Consider the following 27836-nt stretch of genomic DNA (forward strand, 5'->3'; position numbering starts at 1 on the left):
AAGGCTTAGATTATAATTAAGTATTATTCCTGGCAAATGTAGTTTATGGAAAGGCATTGGCCAAGGTGAAGATATTCATTTTAATGGAAGGGTGGGCCATTCTTGGGAATGCCTTATCATCTAAACAAACCCAAGGCATGCAATAGGATTTCCATATGAAAAATATTTTGCCATCCATTCAGTTTCCCACACACACTTGTCAAATGGGAATTATCACCAGGCAAACTGGTAATTGGTATTGCTTGGTAATTGGTTTCATTATATTATGTGACAAAAAAAGATGGTATACTCTACCTATGTGTTTTAAATAATACGGCATTCACAATGCAAAGCACTCCTTTGTGGTCTTTAAGGGCTAACTAGGCTGAACTTGTTTGAAAAGCCATTGAAAAGATTTCTTTCCTATTTAGTAAAACCTGATTATCTCAGTAAATGTGCAGAGAGTAGACTCTCCCCCCACCATCTACCCAGTGGACATAACCTATTTACGTGAGCTTCTCTTGGTAAATATACTAAATTGCATTTACGAATTAATTGCCAGGTCCTAGTTTGTTAAAATAATAATAAAAAAATGTCACACCAAGTGAAAAGCAATGTCACTCAATGACGATTTTACACTGCACTAGATCAATCCCAATACCAGTAAATGGATATTATTAAACAGCATGGGGTAGTACAAACTGGGAAAGAAAACTTGTAGTGTACTGCCTCTGAGCAGACCTGGCTTGCATGCTGTGACAGGGCAATTGTCGACAAGCTTTTTCATGCCAATCTGCCGCTTTTTCAACTCTAGATGCTATGGCAACCAGGGTTTAACAGACTAAGCAGCTAACAAGCTTCCCTGATGGAATTGTCTGCTTGTATGATTGCCTTGTCTTACTGAAAATATAAAATAGAATGAAGATGCTTGTGGACGTTTGTCAAACTGATTATAATTTGGACACTTGAATCATAATTGCCTGTTGTATATTGTGCAGCACTGACCAGCGCTATTTTTCTACCCTGTCTATAGAGGACACAAGTATGTTTTCTCTATAGAAAGGAGAGGTTCTGGCAATTTGGAGTTGGTACATCCTGGTGAGTATGGTTAAAGGAAAGGAAGGGGGAAAAGGAGAGAGAAAGACACCACCAGGACTGTGTCCTAAGCAATGAAGTACTAGAGAAGTAGTATGACTTTCTTCCACAATATTTAAATATGTTGCCTTTTGAGTTATGCAGTGATGACTGGCTGTGAGATGTTTTTTTAAAGGTTCAGAAATTGAATTTATGGAAAATGGCAACACTAATGAGCTTTGCTACCATTATTACCACACCCACACAAATTAAATTTATTCAATATTAACAATAAAATTAGTGGTACTCAGAATCTAATCTATAAACTAGAAAGCAGAAAATATTTAGTGAAGTTTTATTTTGTTCTTCTCTGAGAATCTAAGAGATCAGCAAAGGCATATTTTTAGTTTGGTAGTTAAGTAAAGTAGGGAAGAGAGCTGATATGTCTAGTTCTAGAGATGCAAAAGTGGCAAAGTAGACCTGACATATTGCTGGATTAAGTCTATTAATACTGCCCTCTGGTGACATGCAATTGGGCATTGCTGATAAGCATAACAGAATCTTGGATAGTAGGCAAAATATCCAAAAATGTCCAAACTAGTACACAAAATATGAGAGGCTTTAACCAATTTGTATAGAGCAAATATGTTCCCCAAATTTTTCATCACCATTCTCCTTTGAAAATTTAGATATCTGTCATTTTTAGACATTTAACAACATGTAAAGACTTACTGAATATTTCCCAAATATGTGAGCTCAGTATTTCATATCCTAGAATATCTATTCAAATATTTGAGTGGCATTTAATTATTAGGCAAAGTGTTATTGATCTGTGAGTTAGTGAATTATGCTAAATATGTTTAATGTTTGACAGCTCACAGTTATTTCATGAGATGACTGATGAAATCATAAGAAATAGTCTTGTCTCAAACAACTAAATTTCAAATGTTAAAATGTTCAACTTTCATATTAAAAATGGGAGAAATTGAATATTTCAAAAAAATTGAGTACTGCAGTTGGAAATTTGTGAAATATTTCAAGTCAAAATTAAGTCCATTTCTTTATATATGTAATCCACTGAATAGTTTTACTACATATTAAAATAATAGGTATCACTATAAAAATTGCTACTTTAAAAAGATTCTGAAAGTAATTATTTTATGATCTCCTTACCGTTATAATAATCAATGCTATGATATCATGTAGAGGAATTGAATAAATCCATACAGAACAGGTACTCTGTAATTAGCTCACTGAACAAAATGGCATCTCTGTCTTCAAGCACTCAATTTTATTAGTCCAGATGTCCCATCAAGAGTGAATATTCACAAATATTAATATAGACATTACTGTAACATTGCAAAAACTAAATATCAAAATTTTCTGATATGGGAGAAAATTAGTAATAGAAAACTGATGTTAGGCCATTTTTCTTCCAAATAAAGTAATATTTATAGAAATTGTTTATTCTATACTTTGATTTCTCATATCTCCTTGTATCAGAGGAACTCAAATCAAAACAACTTATAAATACAGTTAGATGCAATTCTGATAGATCAGACTTTCACTGCATCTAATATGGGTAATGGGTTTTCAGGAACAGGAGAAAGAGCTACAATTGAAACAATGGTCAGATAAAAGAAATCTGAACAGAAGCAGATACATAACTTGAGAAAATGTCTCAGACTTGAACCTCCCTAGATTTCTTGTAAATAAAGGCAAGGAGGTGCAAAGCACTTTCAGACTTGCAAGATTCTGTTCCCGTCATCCTATAATAAAAGTAGTTTTAGTATTCATAACTTTTATTTTTAAGTTTGATCTACCTGAAAGGTCTGACATATGTGTACATGGAGGAAAATGCTTCTTATTCCCTTCTTCTATGTGTATATGTATTTGCATTTTGTGTATGTTCATATATGCACATGAAACACTCTAGATAAGAGCTGGGTATTAATAGAGATGATTGACAGCAACTAAAGAAAAGAATAGCAAGATTCCTAGTACCAACAAATGCCATGCTAGATATCCATCAGATAAACAGAGTTGGCGAACTCTCTGGTACATAGACCCAAAAAACATTTATGGATACTCTGAAGGCTTCAGTAAAGGACTTTGCTCTTTTGCAAAGTCGATGAGATTGTAACATACAATTTACACAAATTTTCCACAATATTTCCACAATTGTGGTCACAGAAAATTCTGACATCTACAAAAGGTTGTTCATGCTGTGCTGAGGAAATAAGTTCAAATATAATTATGCTATATGATGATGGCCATTCTCTTTTTGCATGTTACCTTCAACCTAAGATGAACCATTAATTGTAGTCTAATAGGCATATGAGATGGAGAGAATACTCCACATCTTTACACTACTCTGATCCATTGTTTGGTGATGACATAGTCTCCAGCCTTTCTCTGTTTGAGCTGATATATCAGTTGAGATTCTATCAGGAAAGAGATTGCTTTTCTATAACTATTCATCATTCTAGTGATCAGCTAGAAGGATGTATAAAATTCATGATGAAATCTTGGTGGCACAATTTCTGCCAGTTCCCCCCCCCCCCCCGCCCCAAATAAGGATTAAAATGGAACCTCTCTCATTCCCACTATTAACATTCCTTTGAACTTTGAAAAAAAAAGCTCATAATCAAAACAAAAATTGCTAACATTCAGAATGACAGAAATTTGACAAGGTGGCTTTGTCTGATTTTTGAATATTTGGGAAGAGGCTTCCAAAGGCCTCTTGCATCATTTCTCACCATTTAGCCACATTCATGTTTCCAGTCTCATTATCAAGTGTTGCCTGGTGAAAAGAAAATATTATGGTTACCAACACAAGGAAATTTACCCTTCTGTAGCAGAATGGTAAAACATGTTTTACAGTATTAAATGGAAGTAGACAATCTAGGCCCATCGTGTTAATACTTTCAGTACAATGGAAGTCTGTGTCCAAACCCTATTCAAAGGACAGGATTTTATGTTCAATACCTAAAATAATTATGGAACGACTTCTCAGAGAGATTCTCCCATCCTTACCTATTCAAATCGTAAACTCTACAGGAATTTAATCTAGCTCCATCAAGTAGTTTTAACAATCATTCATTTTTTTAAATGAGCAAATTTCCCCCAGGTCATATGACATTTTGTCTAATAAATAAATTTCTCTGGAATTTTGCTACTTTTTTCACACACCCTGCAAAGAACTCATAAAACAAATCAAAAAATGTATGCATTTTAAATTAATTCAATCTTTAATTATTCAGCTCAGCTCAGCTGCTTTATTTTCTTTATTTAGTCCTATGTAGTAACTATTAATGCTGTTCAGACTTTTTTGATTGTTCTTGGGGCTCTTATTTTTCATTCTATTAAGTTCTAAAGGAGATTGTTAAGGGGGGTAATATAAATAATGTAAATAAATAATTAAATATTCTTCATCTCTATGAAGTTGATGATGCTTTACTTTAATGCAATGCTGTTTAGGAGGGACTGCCCCCAAAACCTCTCAATTTTATTTCAATGCAACCTGATAACTGCATACAGATGATAGGTGACTCATAATCTTATCCTGTAGGTATTTAACAATTTCATAATGTTAGTAATTTTGCATAAAGTGGGTCTCACTTGGAATAAATACATAATTAAGTGACAAACAGTTGATTCACCCACAGTCATTAAAACAATTTAACATATGACAGTTTTAAATGAATTCTAAATACTTACATTTTTTCCATTAATCATACAAAGTCATTTTTAACTATCCAGGCCACATGCGTAATTTAATACCCAATAATGGAAATGAGGTAGCTCTAGATCTTGGAGATCATGGGTGTCAAACTCAAGGCCTGTAGGTCAGATCCACCCCATGGGGTGCTCACATCTGGTCTGTGGGGCTGCCCTGTAAATAGTGAAGTACCAGCCCATGGTGACTTTGCCAGTGAAAATGGAGCTTGTGCAGACCATATGCCCCTCCACCAGCTCCATTTGCACTGTCAGGAGGTTGCAGGAGGTTGTCACAGCCGAAAACGGTGCTCGATAGCCTTTTTTGCTGGCAGAGAGGTCAGGCCACCACAGAAGCCCCCCTGACATGAGTGATGTCATGCTGGTCATACCTACTCTGGCCCCCTGAGGTCAAACTCAACCCTGATGCAGCCCTCATTTAAATCGAGTTTGACACCCCTGTTGTAGATCATCCCTAAAGGCTCCTCTTTGCTAATCCTTCTCTTGGAGTACAAATGACACTCTTTTAAATACAGCTGAAATTTCTGTGCTTTATCAGAGAAACTAATTTACTTACCTATAGATTTTCCCATCATCTTATAACAGGCCTTGGAACAAGGCAATAAAGAATGAAAAAAGTGTACCTGAAACAGTGATCTCAATTAAATGCTACAATCAATCAAAACCACAATTGAAGTCCACATTTAAAGGACTAAAATAAGCTGTATGAAATCAGTTAACTAAAAACATTAACCTTAAGATAGAATCAAGTCGAGGAGTTGGGAGGAGCTGGCGCCATGACGATACAGCTTGCAATCGAGCTCTTCGTAGGGACGGCTATTGTGAAGAGCGTACCCTGTGGACTCCGGGGACACCGCAAAGTCCCTGGATGACCCGGGAGAAGCTCTTTTTGCTGGCAGCGGAGAGGCAGCCCCCATGCTGCTGAAGTCGGGGCAGCTCCAGAAAGAAAGAGTCTGAAAGAAAGTCTGTCGGTTGGGTGAGAAACTTTTTTTTTCTAATTTTTTGAGGTTTGAAAGGACACTTTGATTATTAGAAGAAATCTGTGTGATTTTTGACAAAACTGATTAAGCGGCGTTTTTTTAAGGGAGACGTCAAAGCGAGGCTTTATTTGTTTTTGTTTTTTTGCTACCGGACTTCATTGTTATTTACTGGATAACCGGACTGTTCCTTTATATATATATATTTTCTATTCTCCCTTTGGATTTTTTATATTCTAACTTTTTTAAGGCTAGAGGCTCCCTTTGGTTATTTTTTCTTTTTCTCTCCTTTTTTGCTTTTTATATATATGTATATATTTCTTGCGGGCTTTTTTTAATTTTAATTATGCTGTCCTGAGAGGAGGGGGGAAAGTGAGAACTAAGAAACTTTGTAACACTGCCAACTAGAGGCTTGGAATTATTCTACTTGAACTGGAGAGAGATGTGAAAGACTCCTTCTCAAGGACATTTCTTGATAAGATAGAGGGAAGAGCGCTGTAGAATATTATTACAGGTGCTTTTCTGGATTTCTGTCTATAATTAAATATTTATGGTTTAGCTTTGAAGCTTGTGGGAAAGAGAAGGGAGTCATAATTAGAGCCTTGGACAACTAAGCAGAGTGCAGTGTATTGTTTTTCTACTTTCCTTTTCTAATCTTTTTTTTAGTTCCGCTACCCCCTCCACCAGCATTATTGTATATTTTTATTCTAGTAAGGTCTTTATTTTTAACTTTTATTTATTTTCAAGGGGAAGCCTTTGAATTCTTCATTTTTATTTTATTTTGATTTTTTTTTCTTTTCCATTGGGATTTTTGCTTTTCTTTTTAATGTATACTTTTGGACTATCTTTTTTTTTCTTTTCTCAACTGAGATTTTTTTGGCTGGATTAAGGTGTGGAATTTGAAGAAATTTATTCTATTTGTTCTTTTTTCTTTTTCTTCTTTTTGGCTTTAGTTTTGCTTATTATTATTATTATTGGGTTTTTTATTATTATTATTTTTATTTTTTCTTGTGGACTACTCTATAATTGGATTAAGGTCAGGAAGAACCTGAAGAATTTCTTTCTATTTTTTTTTCTCTTTCTCTTTTTTCTTCTTTTGCCCTTATTATTGGGTTTTTTATTATTGGCTTTTTTCATTTTGGATTATAATTGGCCACTTTTTTTTAATTGGATTAAAATTTGAAAGAATTTGAAGATCTGGAACCATCTAAAATGAGTAGGAAACTTATACCTTCGGGTGCCTCTGTGTCCACCTCTGCCTCCCCACCATCTGGACAACATTCAATTCAGGCAATGTTAAAGCAAGACAAAGAAAAAGAACAAGAAAAAGTAACCTTACAGATGATTATGCAAGGAATTCAAGACCTTAAGATAAAAACAGATACCATTGAACAAAGAACAGGGAGGATGGAGGGAAAAGTGAAAAATATCCAACAGATGATGGCAAAGTACGAGGAGAGACTTCAAAAGGTTGAAGAAGGGGGTAAATGAAGAGAGGAGAAGATTGGAAATATTGATAACAGATTAACAGTGACTGAACAAGAAAAAAGTGGGATGCTGAAGTGGGAGATGGAGAGGTCAGAATTTTATCTTAGATTTCAAAATATAGAAGAAGAAAAAGGGCAAGATTTGGCTGCGATAATGATAGGAATCTTGGCGGACGCCTTGGAAATAACAGAAGAGAAGATGATGGATGGAATAGATGAGATATATCGAGTCTTTACAAGATACGTGATGAGAAATAATCTGCCCAGAGAAGTCCATATTAGATTTACTAAAAAATCCATGAAGACACAAATTTTACAAGTGGCAAGAGAGAAGACGTTGAAATATAAAGGCAAAGAAATTTTGGTCTTAAAACAAATATCTAGAAGAGTGAGAGAGATGAGAAGAGAATATCGATTTCTGACCAAAATGTTATTGAAAAAGGAGGTGACTTACAGATGGCTGATCCCAGAAGGATTGATGTTTACATGGAAAGAACAGAGGCATAGAATTGATTCAATTGAGAAAGCAGAATTTTTCTACGCAGAATTTTTTGGAGGGAGAGAAGAAGAGGCAGAAAAAGAGATTTCATTAATTGAATTTCAAGAGGAACAAATGGAGATTGGAAAAGAAGAAGGCGCAGTAGGTGGACAGGTGGATGTTAAAGATCAGCATGAATTAAGATCCACGAGAGTGGCTAAATCTAAATATAAAATATAACCATGGAAGAGAAAAAACTGATTACAATAAATATAAATGGACTGAATTCAGCTGCTAAGAGAAGGAAGATTTTTCATAAATTAGGGAAATTAAAGTTTGATATAATTTGCTTACAAGAAGTACACATTAAAAAGCAACATGAACAACTGTTAGTACAACCAAAATTAGGGAAACTGTTTACTTCTTTGACTCAATGTAAGAAAAGAGGGATGGTTTTATATATCAAAGAGGCTACCCCAGCAAAACTGATTTACGCTGATGAAGATGGGAGAATATTAATGGTGGAAATAATTGACAACAATAGAAAGATACTTTTGACTGCAATTTATGCCCCGAATGATAAACAGGAAGAATTTTATAAAAAATTACATATCAAAATGGCTGGACTGGACTATGTTAATATAATTATGACGGGAGATTTTAATGGAATTGTGGACAATAAACTGGATTATATTGCAACAACAGCAAAGTATAATAGAAAAATTCTTCCTAAATCTTTTTTTAAAATGATAGATGAATTAACTTTAAAAGACATATGGAGAGAAAGAAATACTAAACTTAAGCAATATACTTTCTATTCAAATAGACATTTATCATGGTCCAGACTTGATATGATTTGGATCTCAACAGATTTAATATCTAGCGTTCAAGAAGTAAATATTGAAACAAGTACTTGGGCTGATCATAACCCATTGACAATTAAATGGAAGGGACAAAAAAAAAGATCGAGATGGACGTTAAATAATACTATTTTAAAGGAGAAAGAATTTATACAATGGATGGAGAAAGAACTGGCCTTTTTCTTTAAAGAAAATAGAAAAGAAGACACTTCAATACAGAATGTTTGGGATACAATGAAGGCATATGCCAGAGGCTTGATAATAGACTATACAAGAAAAAAGAATATTAGGAAAAGGCAAGCTCTTAAAGCCTTGGAGGATGAGTATAAAAGACTTGAAAAAGAACCGCAGAAAATGCCACAGAAAAAAGACGTTAAACTGAAATTGGATATAACTAAACATAAAATGGACTTAATAGAGAAAGAAGAACTGGCACAGAAAATTAGGAATGTTAAACAGAATTATTTTGAAGATGCAAATAAGCCAGGTAGATGGCTAGCATATAAGTTGAGAAAGGAGAAAGAGTCGAGGAAAATATTGCAGTTAATAGATGACCAAGGTCAAATTTGTCATGGCAGCAAAGAGAAAAAAGAAATTATTCAAGATTTTTATAGACATTTATATAAGAAAGAAGATATTGATGAGGAGAAAGTTAAACAGTACCTGCAGAATGCAAATCTACCTAAGATACCTAAAGAGACTGAAGAAATGCTAGAAAGTAATATAACAATGATGGAATTAAGTCAAGCACTTAAGAAACAAAATAACGGAAAAACACCAGGTCCAGACGGGCTTCCTGTAGAATTTTATAAAACTTTTCAAGAATCACTGTGTATTCCATTGTTAGAAGTTATGAATGAAGCTATGTCAAAGAAGATGATACCTAAAACATGGTCAGAGGCCTATATTACACTTATTCCAAAAGAGGAGGCGGATCCACTTCAAATTAAGAATTACAGACCGATCTCTTTATTAAATGCAGATTATAAAATTTTTGCTTCAATACTAGCAGAAAGACTTAAAAAATATTTGAATAATTTTATTCATCCAGACCAAAATGGGTTTTTGCCAAAGTGGCAAATTAGAGACAATATGAGAGTAATTCTGGATACTTTGGAATACTATGAGGTGCATCCTGAAAAGCAAATGGCTTTGATATTTTTAGACACCCAAAAGGCATTCGATAATGTGAATTGGAGATTTATGTTACTTTTAATGGAACAGAGGGCTTTGCTAGAAGATTTATCCAGGCAATAGAAGCAATTTACAATGAACAAACAGCTAAGGTAATGATGGAGGGAGAATTTACAGATTCTATTAATATAAGAAAAGGCACAAGACAAGGTTGTCCCCTTTCTCCCTTGCTATTTGTATTGACTTTGGAAGTGTTGAACAGAAATATCAGAGAAGATAAAACTATAAAAGGAATGAAAATTAAAAAGGAAGAATTTAAATTACAAGCTTTTGCAGATGACCTAGTCTTTATCTTAGAAGATCCTATAGAAACAGCCTTGAAGCTGCTGGAAAAGATAGAGATATATGGTGAGGTGGCCGGTCTGAAAATAAATAAAGATAAAACAAAGATTTTGTCAAAGAATATGTTACTAAGACAAAGAGAAGAATTGGCAGAATTGTTGAAAATCCAAGTTACAAACAAGGTTAAGTATTTGGGGATATATTTGACGCCAAGATGTAGTACATTAAAAGAGAATAATTACATTAAACTTAAACAACAGATAGCCCAAGATTTGAAGAAATGGGAAAACTTACAATTGTCATTAATAGGGAGGATTTCAACAATTAAGATGAATATTCTACCCAGAATTTTATTTTTGTTTCAAACAATACCAATTAGGCTTGGAAAAGACTATTTTGAGGACTTAAATAAAATTGTGTTGAAGTATATATGGCAAGGCAAGAAAGCAAGGATAAAGCTAAAGCTCTTACAGGATGCTAGAACTAGAGGAGGGTTTGGCCTGCCTAATTGGGAGTTGTACTATCAAGCTGCAAATTTGATGTGGGTTAAAGAATGGATAACATTAAGGAAGACTAGATTGTTGACACTAGAAGGTCATGATTTGTTGTTGGGTTGGCATGCTTTTCTATGGTATAGGGGAACCAAAACACAGGGTTATTTTAGAAGACATTATATACGGGAGTCTTTGTGGTTAAACTGGGAGAAGATAAAAAAACAATGTTATTTGAAAATTCCAGTTTGGTTATCGACGATAGAAGCGTTTTCTTATCCTATAATTTATAAAAAGGAACAGTTAGATATGGGGAACTACTAGATGAAAAGGGTGAACTTAAATCGATACAAAACTTAGAGGAACAAGGTATACAGATGAATTGGTTTTCATATGTGCAAATACACTCAAGGTATGATGAGGATTCCAAAACAGAGGGATTTTATGATAAACAGACTGATTTAGATAAGATTTTGATGGGTACTGATGAAAAGATGATTAAAAAGCTATATGGTTACTTATTGGAAATTAAGCTAGAGGAAGAACAAGTTAAAGAAACTATGATTGCTTGGGGGAGGAATTTTGGATACGGGATTGACTTAGAGAAATGGCAGAAATTATGGTTGCAAAACTATAAAATGACAATGTCCACAGCCTATAAAGAAAACTTGTATAAGATGTTTTACAGGTGGCATTTTCCCCCGACAAGGATAGAAAGAATGTTCAAGAACAAATCGGAAAAATGTTGGAAATGTCATCAGAAACCTGGTTCATACTACCATATGTGGTGGACTTGTGAGGACGCTAGAAAATATTGGACTAAAATCCGCATGTGGTTGGAAAAAATGACAAAGAAGCATATAGATTTGAAACCGGAGCTTTTTTTATTGGGAATCTTACCAGATGTTTATAGTAAAGATTTGAAATATTTGATTGTAAATGTATTAACTGCGGCTAGGATTGTATTTGCAAAAAATTGGAAAAATGAGAAAATTCCATTGCAGGAAGAAGTTAATAAGAAAATATTGGAATGTACTGAGATGAGTAGATTGACTTTTGAAATTAGAGAGCAAGAAGATAAACAATTTTATATAATTTGGGATCTTTTCTGTCAATGGCTGAATGATGAAATACAAAAATAGAATATTTAGAATGTTAGACAATAAGGAATAATATTGATTTCACTGTTCTTTTTTCTTTTGGTATTTGATATTATATTTATAAAATGTTTTTTTCTTTTTTTTTCCTTTTATTTAGGATAGAATTGATAGGATTATATGATTTGTTATAGAATAAATTACTTAAATTATAGTTATCTCATAAGGCATGATTGAATAAAAGTATAGTCAAATCTTTTTTTCTTTAATAATGATATGAGGATATATAAGTTTGGATTGATAATAAGAGTTATTATGTAAGGTAATTGTAATTGTGACTACGAAATGAATGCACAAAACTGATGAACCAACCGACTCACTGTTTGTATATAAATACGGATGAGAGCTGATGTTTTTATATTTTGTCTGTCTGTTTGTTAAAAAAAAAATAAAATTGTTTTCAAAAAAAAAAAAGATAGAATCAAGTCAGCCCAAACAATACCTGCAGCAAAATAATGTATCTAAACAGCTCATTGGTATCACTGGGAAAGTATAGTATCTAAGCTCATAAAATCCACTAATTCATAACCAATTATGATAGGGCTTAGTTCTGTTGGGTTCTTTAAAGGTGCTGGGCTTCTTTATAGTTTCATGAAATGCATTGAAAGAATTATGTTAATAAAATTATGTTATGAGTACAAAAGATTCAGATATGGAACCATGTTCTATCCAGAAGACATGGAATATATATTTCTGATGTATAGAATGGAATAGAATAACAGAGTTGGAAGGGACCTTGGAGGTCTTCTAGTCTAACCCCTGCCTAGGCAGGAAACCCTACACCATTTCAGTCAAATGGTTATCCAACATCTTTTAAAAAACTTGCAGTGTTGGAGCATTCACAACTTCGGAAGGAAAGTTGTTCCACAGATTAATTGTTCTAACTGTCAGGAAATTTCTCCTAAGTTCTGAGTTGCTTCTTTACTTGATTAATTTCCACCCATTGCTTCTTGCCTTGCCTTCAGGTGTTTTGGACAATAGCATGACTCCGTCTTCTTTGTGTGTGTTAAGAAGTGTATGTATTAAGAAGTCAGTCCAAATGCAAATGAAGTCTAGTTCTTCCCTTGGATTGACTTCTTAACACATCAGAAATATATATTTCATAGCAATAATGTATGAGTCATGAATTTTCTGGTGTCAGCAAATGCTGAATTATTTACAGGTAACCAGGCAATTTACAAACCTCTATTTCAGAATATTTAACCTTTATCTTGTCTAATATAGCAACATTTAGCCTTGGCAAGAAACATTGTCAATTAATTGGGTCACATTTCTTGTACACAACAGTTGCATTTTAAAGATCCTACATAGTAGGAAAAAGGTGAAAATAAGTTCTTTAAAAATAGAAAACAAATATTCTTGCCTATAAAACATCATTATGTAGACTCAATTTCAATTTTCTTTTGGAATATGCCTCAATGGGCCAACTATTCCGCTTGTGCACCTGTCTATTTTTCTGTCCATTCATCTATCCATCCATCCGTCCATTAAAAATTTAATTTATTAAATCCTGTTAATATGATTATCCCTATGAATATATCTTCTCCTTCTTTCTCTTTAATATGTTGAAGATTTTCAACAGTGAACATGAATCCAGAATCATCCAATAGATAAATGGGACTATGCAAATATGAATAAATATTCAAGAGATCCAAACTTTTCTATGAAACTAATGAAGAGATAATCTGATCTCCCATACCCTTTCTGTTGGTTCAGTATGTGATTCACCAAAACTTCTTGATAATCTTTGATCCAGATGCTGGCCAAGATTAGGCATGGATTCTAGATGGAAATCTATTAGACTAGATATCTATAAAACTTAATATGGTGCTGAAACCGTTGCAATCCAAAACTCATTTTCTGGGTAACTTTCTAGAAACTACACACCAAAATTAAAAGGGGAACAAGTATGAATCTATGCTTTCACCCACGTTTCTCCCTCTCTCACATCAGGTTCATCCATCTATCTTGACTGCCATAATCTCAAGCATTTAGTGGTCCTATTCCTGGGAATTTATGGATTAAGTGATTCCTTATAATCAGAGGGCAGCATTTAGCAATGGATGGTATAAAAATATTTTTTTAGGCAAGATCCTGGTGCTATAGCTTCTGCCATGTTACTAAATGAACTAGAGATATGGGAACTAATGATGTTGCCAAATTATCTGACAGTAGCCTCAATTGTAACAGAGGATGAAGTGAAAAATAGGTGGGGGAATTTTGGCATTTTGATTGCCTCATTTTTTTTTTCATTTTATCTCAATGTGTTTGGAGAAATAAATCGACAAGGCATTTGAAACTGCAGTGTGGTAACCAGGACACTTTTCTGCCGTGCAAAAACCTTCTAATGTGTGTAGTTAATGATGTATATAGCACAATACATTAACATTACTTTAATGTGTTCAGTGGTACAGAAGAATGCAATAATTAGGCACGGAGGGATTCTTTTTGGAGCAGTTTGATGAGGTGGTCAATTACCTGTGCTATATGACAGCAAGTGGTACGACTGGTTTAACTTAATAAGTACATTCTTGAAAGAGGCCACTGTGGTGTACATTAGTTGCACTGGAAAGGTTCTCTTTTGGTATTATAAAAGTAAAGCCTAAAATATCAATTAATTTAATTTGTTTGGCATACTTTATGCTTTACACATCACCAGATTATTTTCTCCAAATATCATATATTGTGAATTGAGTATGCATTAGAAATACAAAGAACACCATTAAAATTTTGTTTCAGGAGGACGCTTCTGATTATTTAACTGAGACTGATAAGAGAAGAAGTGGCTTCATCTGAATTTGTCAGGGATGCCACTTTTTAAGTAATGCTAGATTGATGCTGAGAAGAGTTTTTGATGAAATAACACATACTGGTTCGTGCAGGATTGTTCGATATATTTTTCTTTTTACATTTGATTTAATGAATAGATATTTTTTTTGGTTGTTGATATCCTAGCATTAAATGATAGAAACATCTTTTTTACCCAAATAAATTCATATTCTTGTCACCTACTACCAGTACTTGAAAATTTGAAACATTATTCATAATTGAATCTTTTTTTTAACTGAATATCTTTTAAAGATAAATTTGTTTTATTCTTTCATCCCACTATTTAAAAGGATTTTCACATTTTTATCTTCCAAGGAATTGTCAATGAGAAGCTTAAACTGCACAGACTATACATTAAAATCACTTTACTTTTTAAGCTGTCATGAACTGTTTCAAAAAATGCTAAGTTGCTATTGTTTAATGTCTGTCATTTTATAATGCTTTAGAAGTTATCTATCCTGTAAAATTATTAACTGATGCTAAAATTGCCTTGTAAGTATTAGGACAATAGCAATTTTGTAGCAGCTGGGACACTGCCAATGTAAGATAAGTACATTTTGCTCGGTAGATTCATAAAGTGCTTTGAAATGGTTTGTAACTGATGGATGGATGCATTTTCTAAGTGTGGAAAGCAATATTTTGTAGAAGGAAATGGCTTGAAAGCTGACACACATGCATGCAAATGCCATTCTCTTCAGTAAGTAATTTGCTTTTTCTTTCAAAAGCATAAATGGCATAGTTAGACACATTATTTTGTATATTGCATATAACAATACAAGATGCACAAAAACAGCAAGTACAAAACATTTCATATTGATAGAGGAACCCATGGCTGTAGTATATGATTAGCATAAATGTATACACACTGAAGTAATGCCTTTCGGATTAAAAAGTGAAGCAGAACAAAAAAAAAAGTTCCCCTAACTTCAGGAAATGTAAATATTAATTTTATTTTTCTCTTTCACACACACTTCTCTGTTTTAAGGAAATCATTAGACCCAATTTCAGTAAAGTTGGTCTAATGATCATAAGTTTTTGCTTAGAAAATAATTGATTATTGGAATGAATAAATTATGGACCTTTTTTCTTGTTCCATCTTCCAAGTTGGTTTCCATTTTACAGTATTAGTCCGACAGGATAAAAATAAATGAGAAAATAGCAATGCACATTTCTTAGGCCTATGGAATCTACAGGACCTAAATGGACCTATATGCTTGTCTTTTTTACTTCTTCTTGGGCTTTATGAACTGTGGAATTTTGAAGGGGTTCCAAAATATCTCTAGTACATTGTATACACAGGAGTTCCCTTCACTCTTCTCCCCTAATCTTCTGTTCACTCACCTGAATTTATTTCAATCCTTGCTCCAATCTACTAGAATAGATTTGTATACATATAGAAGATGAAGTGAGAAAGAGTTATTTGGACTGCTTTTCCTCACCACAATTACTGTTGTTCTGTGAGCTGTATAGAGTTGTTTTAAGATGGGTTGTCATACAAACCTTTTAAATGAATACAAGTAGTTCTGACTTACAACTGTTCATTTAGTGACTGTTGAAAGGTACAGCAGCACTGAAAAAGGTGACTTATGGACCATTTTTCATATTTACAACTGTTTCAGCATCCCCATTCAGGGTCACGTGATCACAATTCAGACCTGTAGAAGTGGACTCATATTTACGATAGTTGCAATGTCCCAGGGTCATGTGATCAAATTTTTGTAAAGCCAATAGGGAATCCAGATTCACTTAACAACCATTTACTAACTTAACAGCTGCAATGATTCACTTAACAACTTTGGCAAGAAAGGTCGTAAAATGGAGCAAAACTCACTTAAAATGTCTCACTTAACAAAAGAAATGTTGAGCTCTGTTGTGGTTGTAAGTCCAGGACTACCTGTAAACAGTAAAATCATTGGATAGACCCCTCTTGTTTCTCCATTTATACATTGTTTAATACAAGACATAAATACAATTCTTGTCTGTCTCCAAAATAATTTAAGGAGAATAATTTAGAGTATTATATAATAAATATCCAGTTTACAGAGAAAATGGAAATACCTGTCTCACATGAATTTCTGAAACGTGAGCAAAGATTCAACAGAACAGTTGAAGACCATATAAGCCTTCCTGGGAAATGTTTTTTGCCCAAATCTGATATCACAGCCCTTAACAGTTATGCTTTTTTCCCTCTTAATTAAAAAAAAAAAAAAGTCATGTCAGGAACAGCTCTTGGTAGAGAAGTTATCAGTCTAACCTGTTAGGGTTTAAATCACACTGACTTTAATGACTGTACAGAATAATTCAGAATATCGAATTCTTATACAGTAGAATTGCTGGTAAATGATCACCAGTTTATTTCAAAATTCAACAGCATATTCATTTTTTTTTACCTTCTCAGATTTATCTGCCTAGCTGTTATGCCAAAGAGATTTCTCGTCTATTTTGAATGAAGCAAAAAGAAATATGCCCAGATTAACAAGGTCATAAGCATTAATGGATCATAACATATATAATCACAATGTTCTACAAGTGCAAGGAAGAACCAATAATTTAAATACACGTTGTTCTCAGTAAACTATAACCAAATCATAGAATATGAAGCACAGGAGGAGGAGTGGAATTTGAATATTTTGACTTTGTAACAATTGAATATTGGAATATTTTAGGGTTACCTTGTGAAAATGCAACATAGCAGTAACAGGAAGTTCCTTAAGATACATAAACAATTAGATTGTTTGGCCATCACATTCTACCCATAATTAAACTGACCATAGTAATTTTTTTCAGACGCATTTGTATCTTTGTATTTTGGAAGAGGCTCCAAAGATTCTTTAAAGTGTTGCTAGTGATGAAAGTGACAAAGGTACAAAAATAGGTTAGTATAACAATTGACATAACCATTTTTGTCCATAAAAGAGCAATAATAATAAATTGCACCAAGAAAATTTAAGTATATTATTTGAGATACCTTCTACCCATGAACTGCCAATTGCTTATTCATGACTTAGTATTTATGCTAGGAGACTGATGATTCCTCTCCCCCACTCCAAATGTTTCTGAAATGTGACTAAGACTTAAATGACTTAAGATGGAATATTCTTTTTTTGTACACTTAAGTTATCATATGGGTTCCTGCTCTGAGTGCCAACATCTGAAATTAAGGATCAGGACTCAGTAGTTGCAGTGTAGTCTGTTGCTAGAGACATTTAATTGGACCTCTTCTATTTACTTTTTTTGAGGTCAATATAGAAAACAGTGTTATTCTAGTGAACATATGAAGTGTTTTATTGGAAATCAATGATACTCATATGTTGCTGTATATAATGCATTTAACACATATTTTTATATTGGGTTGCCTTTTAATCAAGTTATTTCCCCATACAATCATTCCCCAAACTGGTAAGATTTGAAGGAAGTCATGACTAACTTATTTATTTCAGAAGGATGCAAATTCACTCAACTGTATATTTTTGATTGAACTGATATTTAAAAATTGATTTTAATAGCCCTGAGCTAGGGATGCATAAATGATTCAGTACTTTTGGATGTGTAGACTAACATGCTGATTTTATTTTTGATCTTTCAAAAATAAAAAATAATCAGAATGCACATAATTTGATGAAACCTGTGTTTTTCAGTTTTACAGTAACGTTCCTGAGTATGGAAGTGCAAGTATTAGAAAAATAAGGAACTTTAGTGGCCATGTATTGTAGAAAGTTCTATTGCAAAATGCATCTTATTAACAAAAAAAACGCTTACCAAATTGGGAAAATACGATAAAAATGCATTAAAAAAGAGACATAGACAACAAACTACATGCAAATATTTCTACAACCTTTATGTGCCAGGTGCATAGATGATGGAACTAGTTTGTGTGGGGGATGGGGTAGTAAAATGAGGTATTCGTTGAAACTAAATGAAATTTGAAAATCAAATGAAATTGAACACAAAAAATAATAAACCAGTCAGGTACATTTGAAGGGAAAGGATATCAAATTTGCTCCTCTCTGCCTGGACACTTTCTAGAAGCTGGCACCAGATCAAGATAGGAGTCTGTTCTTCTTCAACAGTCTTTGTACCTTCAGCAACAACTGGCATAACAGGCTGATTTTACTTCAGAGTTTTACTCAAGAGAACCTGGCCAGGATCAAGGTACATTCACTTAGTCTTACCTTCCTACTCTTCCAGATATGGCTTTCTCTGTGCTTCTTTCAGTGATGATGAAGTGTTTTTTCTGGTGAGTCCGGTCTATCAGGACAACCTGATACAGAACCAGAGGTGATAATCAGCGGGTTCTGACCAGTTCTGGAGAACCAGTAGCTGAAATTTTGATTAGTTCAGAGAATCAGCAAATACCACCTCTGACTGGCCCCACCCCCATCTATTCTCTGCCTCCCGAGTCCCAGCTGATCGGCTGGGTCTACTTTTATTGCCCTGCACAGGAGAATGGAGTGGGAAAGCAGGGTGGGGGAGTGAATGGGATTTTGCAGTAACCTTCCCCCTAGAATGGAGAGGGAATGGGGATTTTACAGTATCCTTCCCCTGCCATGCCCACCAAGCCATGCCCACAGAACCATAGTATTTCTTTTTTAAGTTTTTATTTTTTAAAACAAACATACGAACAGAATATAAAAACATAAAACCCTCTTTCAATTATATACATACAGTGTGTCAGTTGGTTACAATCTTTTGTGCTATTCTTTTTTTACCATTACTCACAAGTTATATAAATTCTCACCTTATCAGTCTAGCTTATGCTTGTATAATATCAATTATTAAACATTCGTTTGACTATTTTTCCATCATTTTATATGAGATATTCTAATTTTCATTATGATTTAATCTTATACATTCATCCAATGGTTATATATTTTATATTGTATTCTTTATCAGTCTATTAACTTTTATTGTAAGGCTTACTAATCTATTTCTTTACCCTGTCTATTTATCTAAACATTGATAAAATAAATCCCATATCATATAAAATTGTTTATCATCTTGTTCTCTAATTTCAAATGTCAATTTACTCATTTCAGCACAGTCCATAATTTTCTTAATAATTTCGTCCTTCATAGGTGTTTTTTCATTTTTCCAATTCTTAGCAAATACAATTCTAGCTGCTGTTAAAACATTTACAATCAAATATTTCAATTCTTTACAGTATATTTCTGGTATAATTCCCAATAAAAATATCTCAGGTTTAAAGTCTATGTGTTGTTTTGTCATTTTTAGCAACCATGTGTGGATTATAGTCCAATATCTTTTTGCATCCGAGCATGTCCACCACATGTGGTAATATGAACCAGGTATCTAATGACATTTCCAACATTTATCCGATTTATTCTTGAACATCCTCACAATTCTCGTCAGGGGTAAGTGCCACCTGTAAAACATCTTATACAAATTTTCTTTATATGCAGTTGACATTGTCATTTTATAATTTTGAGACCACAATTTTTGCCATTTATCTAAATCAATCCCATATCCGAAATCCCCCCCCCATGCAATTGTTTTTTTTACTTGTTCTTCCTCTAATTTAAACTCTAGCAAATGTCCATAAAGGTTTTTTTATTACTTTTTCATCAGTACCTGTCAACATTTTATCTAAATCAGTCAACTTATCATAGATACCTTCTGTTTTAACATCTTTATCAAATCTAGCTTGTATTTGCAAATATGAAAATCAATTCATTTTTACACTTTGTTCTTCCAACGCTTGCATAGATTTAAGTTCACCCTTTTCATTCAATATCTCACCATATCTAACTGTTTGCTCCTTTTTATATATTATTGGATAGGAAAAAGCTTCAATAGTAGATAACCATAGCGGAATTTTTAAATAATATTGCTTTTTTATCTTCTCCCAGTTTAGAAACAATGCTTCTCGAATATAATGTCTTCTAAAGTACCCCTGCATTTTAGTTCCCTTATGCCAGAGGAAGGCATGCCACCCTAACAGCAGGTCATGTCCTTCTAAGTTCAAAAGTCTAGTATTCCTTAGTGTTATCCACTCCTTTACTCACATCAAACTATCGCTTGGTAGTATAATTCCCAATTGGGCAAAGCAAATCCTCCTCTAATTCTTGCATCTTGTAGCAATTTAAGTTTTATTCTCGCTTTCTTCCCCTGCCAAATGTATTTTAGCACTATTTTGTTTAAATCTTCAAAAAATTATTTCCCTAATCTGATTGGAATTGTCTGGAATAAGTATAAGATTCTAGGCAATACATTCATCTTAATTGTAGATATTCTTCCAATCAGTGATAATTGTAAATTTTCCCATTTTATCAAATCTGTCGCAATCTGTTGTTTAAGTTTGAGATAATTGTCCTCCTTAAGTGTGCTACATCTTGGTGTTATACGTATCCCTAAATACTAAACCTTGTTTCTGACCGGATCCCCAAAACTTCCTCCAATTTTTTTTTTTTTTTGGTCTTACTAACATGTTCTTTGCTAAAATCTTTGTTTTATCTTTATTTGTTTTCAAACCTGCTACTTTCCCATGCTCTTCTATCTTTTCTATCAGTTTAGGTGCAGACTCCAATGGATCCTCCAATATAAATATGAGGTCATCTGCAAAAGCTTGTAATTTATACTCTTCTTTTTTAATTTTCATTCCTTTTATTTCTTTTTCTTCTCTGATGTTCCTATTCAGCACTTCTGGTGTTAACACAAACAACAGAGGCGACAGTGGACAGCCTTGTCTGGTCCCTTGTCTGTTAACTCTCCATTTATCATAACCTTTGCAGTTTGTTTATGATATATCGTTTCTATGGCTTGAGTAAATTTTTTACCAAAGCCCATTTGGTCCAATTGTAACAGCATAAAATGCTAATTCACATTATCAAAGGCTTTTTGTGCATCTATAAACATCAGAGCCATTTGTTTTTCAGGATGTGCCTCATTGTATTACAATGTATCTAAAATTATTCTCATATTATCTTTAATATGTCTCTTCGGCAGAAATCCATTTTGATCAGGATGAATAAAATTGTTTAAGTATATTTTCAGTCTTTCTGCCAAAATTGAAGCAAAAGTTTTATAATCTGAATTTAATGGTGATATAAGTCTGTAATTTTTAACTTGCTATGGGTCTGTGTCCTCCTTCAGTACAAGTGTGATATATGCTTCTGAACATGTTTTGGGTATTCTCTTCTTTGTCATAACTTCATTCATAATTTCTAATAAGTGAAGATTCAATGTTTCCTGGAACGTCTTATAAAATTCCACTGGCAAACCGTCCGGACCTGGTGCTTTCCCAATGTTTTGCTTTTTTAAAGCTTCTGTTAGTTCCATCATTGTTATATTACTTTCCAACATTGTTTCAATATCTTTGGGTATCTGGGGCAAAATTTGCTTCCTGTAAGTATTGTTGAATTCTTTCTTTCTGAACATTCTCTTGATGGTACAGTTTTCCAAAGTAATCTTGAATATTTTTTTTTCTTCTCTGCATTTCCATAACATACACGTCCTTGTTCATTTACCAATTGATTTATTCTTCTCAAGTCTCTTTCCTTTCTCAATTTATATGCTAGCCATCTGCTGGTTTGTTTGCATCTTCAAAATAGTTCTGCTTAGCATTTTTAATTTTTTGTATTTTTTTCTTTTTCCATTAGCCCCATTTTATGCTTAGTTATGTCCATTTTAATTTTAATGTCCATTTTTGTGGAAATTTCTGTAGTTCTTTTTCCAACTTCTTGTAGCCATCTTCTAATATTTTAAAGATTTTTTTCTGTTTTATATTTCTTTTCCTTGTATAGTTCACTATTGAACCTCTTGTATAAGCCTTCATCATGTCCCAGAGGTTCTGTAATGATGTATCCTCTTTTGTATGTTCTTTAAAGAAAAAAGTCAATTCTCTCTCAATTTTCTGTTTAAAGTCTTTTTCCTTTAATATCATATTATTTAGAGTCCATCTAGATCTCCTTTTTTGTCCTTTCCATACAAGTGTTATTGGATTGTGATCTGCCCAGGTACTTGCTTCTATTTCAATGTCTTGTATGTTAGAAAGCAATTCTGTTGACATCCATATCATATCTATTCTAGATCATGATGCATCTCTATTTGAATAAAAGGTGACTTTATTTGAATAAAAGGTGACTATTTGAATAAAAGGTGAATAAAAGGTGATTTCTCTCTCTCCATGCATCTTTTAAGTTTATCTCATCTATCATTCGAAAGAAGGATTTTGGCAATGTCTTTCTAGTTTTCTTTGCTGTTTTTTGTGTTTTATAATCCAATTTGTCATTTATTATTCCATTAAAATCTCCCATCAGACAGATATTAGCACAGTCCAGTTCAATTATTTTCTTATGTAATTTCCTATAAAAATCTTATTGATTATCATTTGGGGCATAAATTGCTATTAAAAGTGTCTTTAGATTATTGTCCATTATCTCCACCATCAAAATCCTTCCATTATCATCTATATATATTTGTTCCGCAGGGATTGTATCTCTAATATATAACACCACTCCTCTCTTTTTACAGCGTGTCAACGCTGTAAATAATTTCCCTAATTTTTGTTGTTTCAATATATAATCATGTTGTTTTTTTAATATGTACTTCTTGTAGGCAGATTATATCAAATTTTAATTTCTCTAATTTATGAAATACTTTTCTTCTTTTAATAGCTGAATTAAGTCCATTTATATTAATTGTAATCATTTTTTTCTCATCCATTTTACACTTTATAAGAAGGATTTGTTGCTCTAGTAGATCTTGCTTCTTGTTGTTCTCTGGGTACACCACCTATGGCTCCTTCTTTTTCAATTACTGCTGTACATTCCTCTTGCAATTCAATTAATGACTCTTCTTTTCTTGTATCTTCCTCCCTTCCTCTAAAATATTCCAGATAGAATAACTCAGCTTTTTCAACTGTATCAATTCTGTGTCTTTGTTCCTGCCAGGTAAACATGAAACCTTCGGGTATCAGCCATCTGTAATTTATTCCTCTCTTAAGTAACTCTTTGGTCAAGAATAAATATTCTCTTCTTATCTGTCTCACTCTTTTTGGTACCTGTTTCAGTACCACTATCTTTGTACTTTAGTGTTTTTTTCTCTTGCTGCCTGAAGTATTTGTGATTTAATTATTTCCTTAGTAAATCTGATATGAACTTCTCTTGGCAGTTTATTTCTCATCGCATATCTTGTATAGACATGAAAAACCTTGTCCATTCCATCCATCATCTTCTCTTTAGTTACCTCTAATGCTACTGCCAGGATTTCTGTCATCATTTCAGCAAGGTTTTCACCCTTTTCTTCTTCTATATTTTGAAATCTAAGATAAAATTCTGATCTATGAATTTCCCACCCCAATGATTGCGGAGATCTGCCCTTATCTCTTTCCACTTCACTCAGCCGGGTATCCATATCTCCAATCTTATCTCTTTGTACATCTTGTTCCTCAATTTTCTTAATTCTGTCCTCATATTGCATCATCATCTGTTGAATATTTTTGATTTTTTCATCTGTCTTTTCTGTTCTTTTGCTCAATATTCTCCGTTCTCTTTTCAATATTATCTCTTTTTACTTGAATCTTTTGAATTCCTTGTATAATCATCTGCAGTGTCACTTCTTTCTCCTTCTCTTGTTGTAACATCATCTGTATTGATTGTTGTCCTCCAGATGGTGAGGAAGAAGAAGCTGAGACTGAAGAAGCTGAGGCTGGTATTTTTCTGCTCATCTTAGAGTACTTAATAGAAAAATTGAAGAGAAAAAGCAAGAGCAGCCAATTGCCACTCAAAAGACAAAAGATAAAAATAAAAAAGGGAAGGGAAAAAAATCTTCAGGCCCTTGAATACCTTAATCCAATTGGTTCCAATTATGTAGGAAAAAAGAAAAAAAAGAAAAAAATATAAAATGGAAAAAGGATGAAAAAATAAAAAGGAAAAAATTTAAAAAGACAACAATCTTTACATTCCCCTTGCTAAAAAGGTAAAACAAATGGAGGAGGGAGGGAAAAAAAAGTAGTCTTATTCTTGCATCAAAGGACTCAAGTCCAAATATAAAAATCCAATGGGGGGGGGGGGAATAGAAAAAAAAAGGAAAGAGAAAATGCAGTTCTGTCAATAAGCAAAGCACTGCCACTATACGTTTGAGGTTCTTTATTAAATCAAAAAACAAAATTTCCAGTTCTCTTTTCAAAGTCACTTCAATCTTCTTTCTTCACTTTCAAATCCAGACTCCAGCTATCAGTAGCTCCATAGAAGAGCACCTGCAAACAATCTACATGCTCTTCCCACTATCTTTTCAATGAAAAGCACAGAGTCTTGAATGTAACATCAAATGTATCAACAAGAAAGGAAAACAATGTATCCAAGCCTCCAGGTGGTAGCGCTACTTATTTCCCTTTCCTTTCTCTTCTCCTCTAATATTAAAACCAGGAATAAAAAGAATAAAAAGAATCTAAAATTATTAAAAAGAAAAAACAAGAGAAAAAAAACTTTTCCAAAGAGTTATTTTGAAAGGAAAAAATTAAAATTAAAAAGGAAAGACCAGTCCAAATTTAAAAGTTGAAAAGTTTTAACAAAATCCAAAGTTCCAATAAAAAGAAAGAAAAAACCTTCAGATTTAATTTGTGCTGAATCTCACCGCTTAAGCACTTTTATCTTCACTTTTAAATTTAATTTTTAGTCTTTTAGGGTGTTCTCTCCAGAAAAAAAATAAGTAGAAAATTATCTCACCAAACTGACACACTTTCTTTCCAGCTTTCTTCCATTCCGGAGCTGTCCCAGCTTCAGCAGCTTTAATGGCTGCCTCTCCACCATGGGGAAAAAATGGGCTTCTGGATCTACCAGGGACTTTGCGATGTCCCTGGGATCGACAGGATGTGCCCTCCTCTGTCACCATCTCTACAGGATGGTTTAGGTCTGTTGGGACCGTCCTGCAATGGAGATATCAGCAGCGATCTTAGAGCTTAAAGATCGCATGCTGTACCGCTGCGACGCAAGCTCTGCCCTCAGCCCAGAACCGGTAGTATTTTTTTTGAATCCCACTACTATATAGTGCTTCTGCTTTCGCCTTTCAGCCCCTATCCAGGAGCCTTCACAGGCAGTCTCTTTCGTAACAAACTATTTTTGTGTTGAATTTATATTTACCAACAAAGAAATAAAGCGAGACTAGTAGAGATCTATTTCAAGCTATTTAGCTCTCATTTGCATGCATTCGAATCCCAGAACGGTATGGCTAGCTGATGAGAGCTAAATAGCTTGAGCTAAATAGCTTGAAATAGATCTATACTAGTCTTCCTTTATTTCTTTGCAGGTAAATATAAATTCAGCCATAAAAAATTGGTGATGATGATATATTATGCTGGATCCTGACTCCGAGCTTATATGTATATTCCTAAAGATGACCTTGGGGAAATGTGTAAGGACAAGAAGGAAGGATTTGGAGAAGAAATTATGCAGACCAGGGACTAAAAGAAACATAGAAAGTCAGGATTACTTGATTTAGTATAAGAAGGGACAGAAACTTTGGCAGGTCTTCAAAATTCTGTTATTTTACTCTACAATAAGTAGCATTCTCTGCAATGTCTATTTCTCAATTTGGACTATCTTGGAGGGCTGGCTAATAGATGCACCATATTCAGAATTATTAATGTAAGAGCCATTATTAGGACAGAGTTACTGAAGCACAACAGCAGTCCTAGGAGCAGATTCTGATAATGATTCAGGGTATACTGGCCTATATATGTCTAGCACAACCTTTAAGAAGTTTTGACTACTAATATAACAGAATGCAGGTGTGGTGGGGATGCTAGGCTAGGCTCAAATTGGAGGATGGTGTTATGCCCTTGTTAGAGTCAGGCTCTGAGGGAGAGGAGGAACAGCTGACAGGGAGTGAAGGTGTGGCTCCAGAGGTTGTGGAGGAGGCTGGGGAAGGGCAGAGGCCGGCTGGGCAGTCAGAGGAAGAACCAGGCCCATCCTCTCTTCATCCTAGGACACGCAAGGAGGAATGGAGAAGGAAACAACTTGGCTTATGAGAGAGGAAGTGGCCATGATCCCCCTCATTGGTTGTAGCTGGGGAGAATAATATATAAAAGAGATGATTACAACACAGTGTTACCAGAAGCAAAGTGTGTTTTATTTTGGGCTGAAGTTATCTTGGTTGGCATCCTTCAAACAGACTGTGCCTTGTTATCTCCTTGAAGTTGGTAATTACTTATCCTGGTCCATTGTGGAAATTCTTTCATTGTAGTTTGTTTTGGTTTTTAATTTTGTCTCTATCTGATCATTAAGTTCGGACTGTATTGCTTTCTTTTGAAGACTATTTTTAAGTAAGTTTTATCTCCAATTGAGAATTATTGAACAGTGGGGCCAAGTTGGAGGCATTAAAGGACATTTATTTACGTTTTGGATTTTGTTATGTTTGTGTTACACTCCGGGTCATCACAGGCAGAATGTTATGTATACAGGTAGTCCTCGACTTATAACAGTTTGTTTAGTGACTGTTCAAAGTTACAACAGCACTGAAAAAAGTGACGTGATCATTTTTTCAATATCCCCATGATTATGTGATTCAAAATTCAGATGCTTGGCAAGTAGTTCAGATTTATGATGGCTGCATGTGATCTCCTTTTGCAACCTTCTGACAAGCAAAGTCAATGGAGGAACCAGATTCACTTAACAACCAGGTTACTAACGTATCAACTGCAGTGCTTCACTTAACAACTGTGGCAAGAAAGGTTGTAAAATGAGCCAAAACTCACAACAAATATCTCATTTAGCAACATAAATGTTGGGTTCAATTGTGGTTGTAAGTCAAGGACTATGACTACTGTACTGTCTTGAACATCTTGAGGAACAACAAAGCCAGTGAAACAGCTTACCTTCAGAAGCTGTGGGTGCTCCATCACTGGAGGCTTTTAAGAAGAGACTGGACAATCAGTGGAATGGTACAGGGTCTCTTGTTTGAGCAGGGGATTGAACTAGAAGAGCTCCAAGGTCCCTTCCAACTCTGTTAGTCTGTTATTCTTTGAATTCACAGAATTTACTTCTAAGTAAATCTGCCTTAGACTGCATTATTAAACTGCAATCCTATATGCCATGATCTGCAATAGCTTATTTCTGAATAGGCATGTTTAGGTAGAAATTATTCTGACTTTCATCTCATTATTGTAGTTTTGTTTGCTAGTACAAAAGTACAGTCTATTTCACTGACTAAGGAGTGCAATCCCAAACACTATAACAAATAGAAGGCATGCATAAAACCCAATGCGCAACATAATCATTTTACAAAGACAGTTAATTTATACCAACAGCTGAGTTGGTGTTGTGCCAAAAATAT

Source organism: Pseudonaja textilis, chromosome 1 (genome assembly GCF_049901715.1).
Source record: "Pseudonaja textilis isolate UNSWEBS1 chromosome 1, rPseTex1.2, whole genome shotgun sequence".
Classification (NCBI taxonomy): domain Eukaryota; kingdom Metazoa; phylum Chordata; class Lepidosauria; order Squamata; family Elapidae; genus Pseudonaja; species Pseudonaja textilis.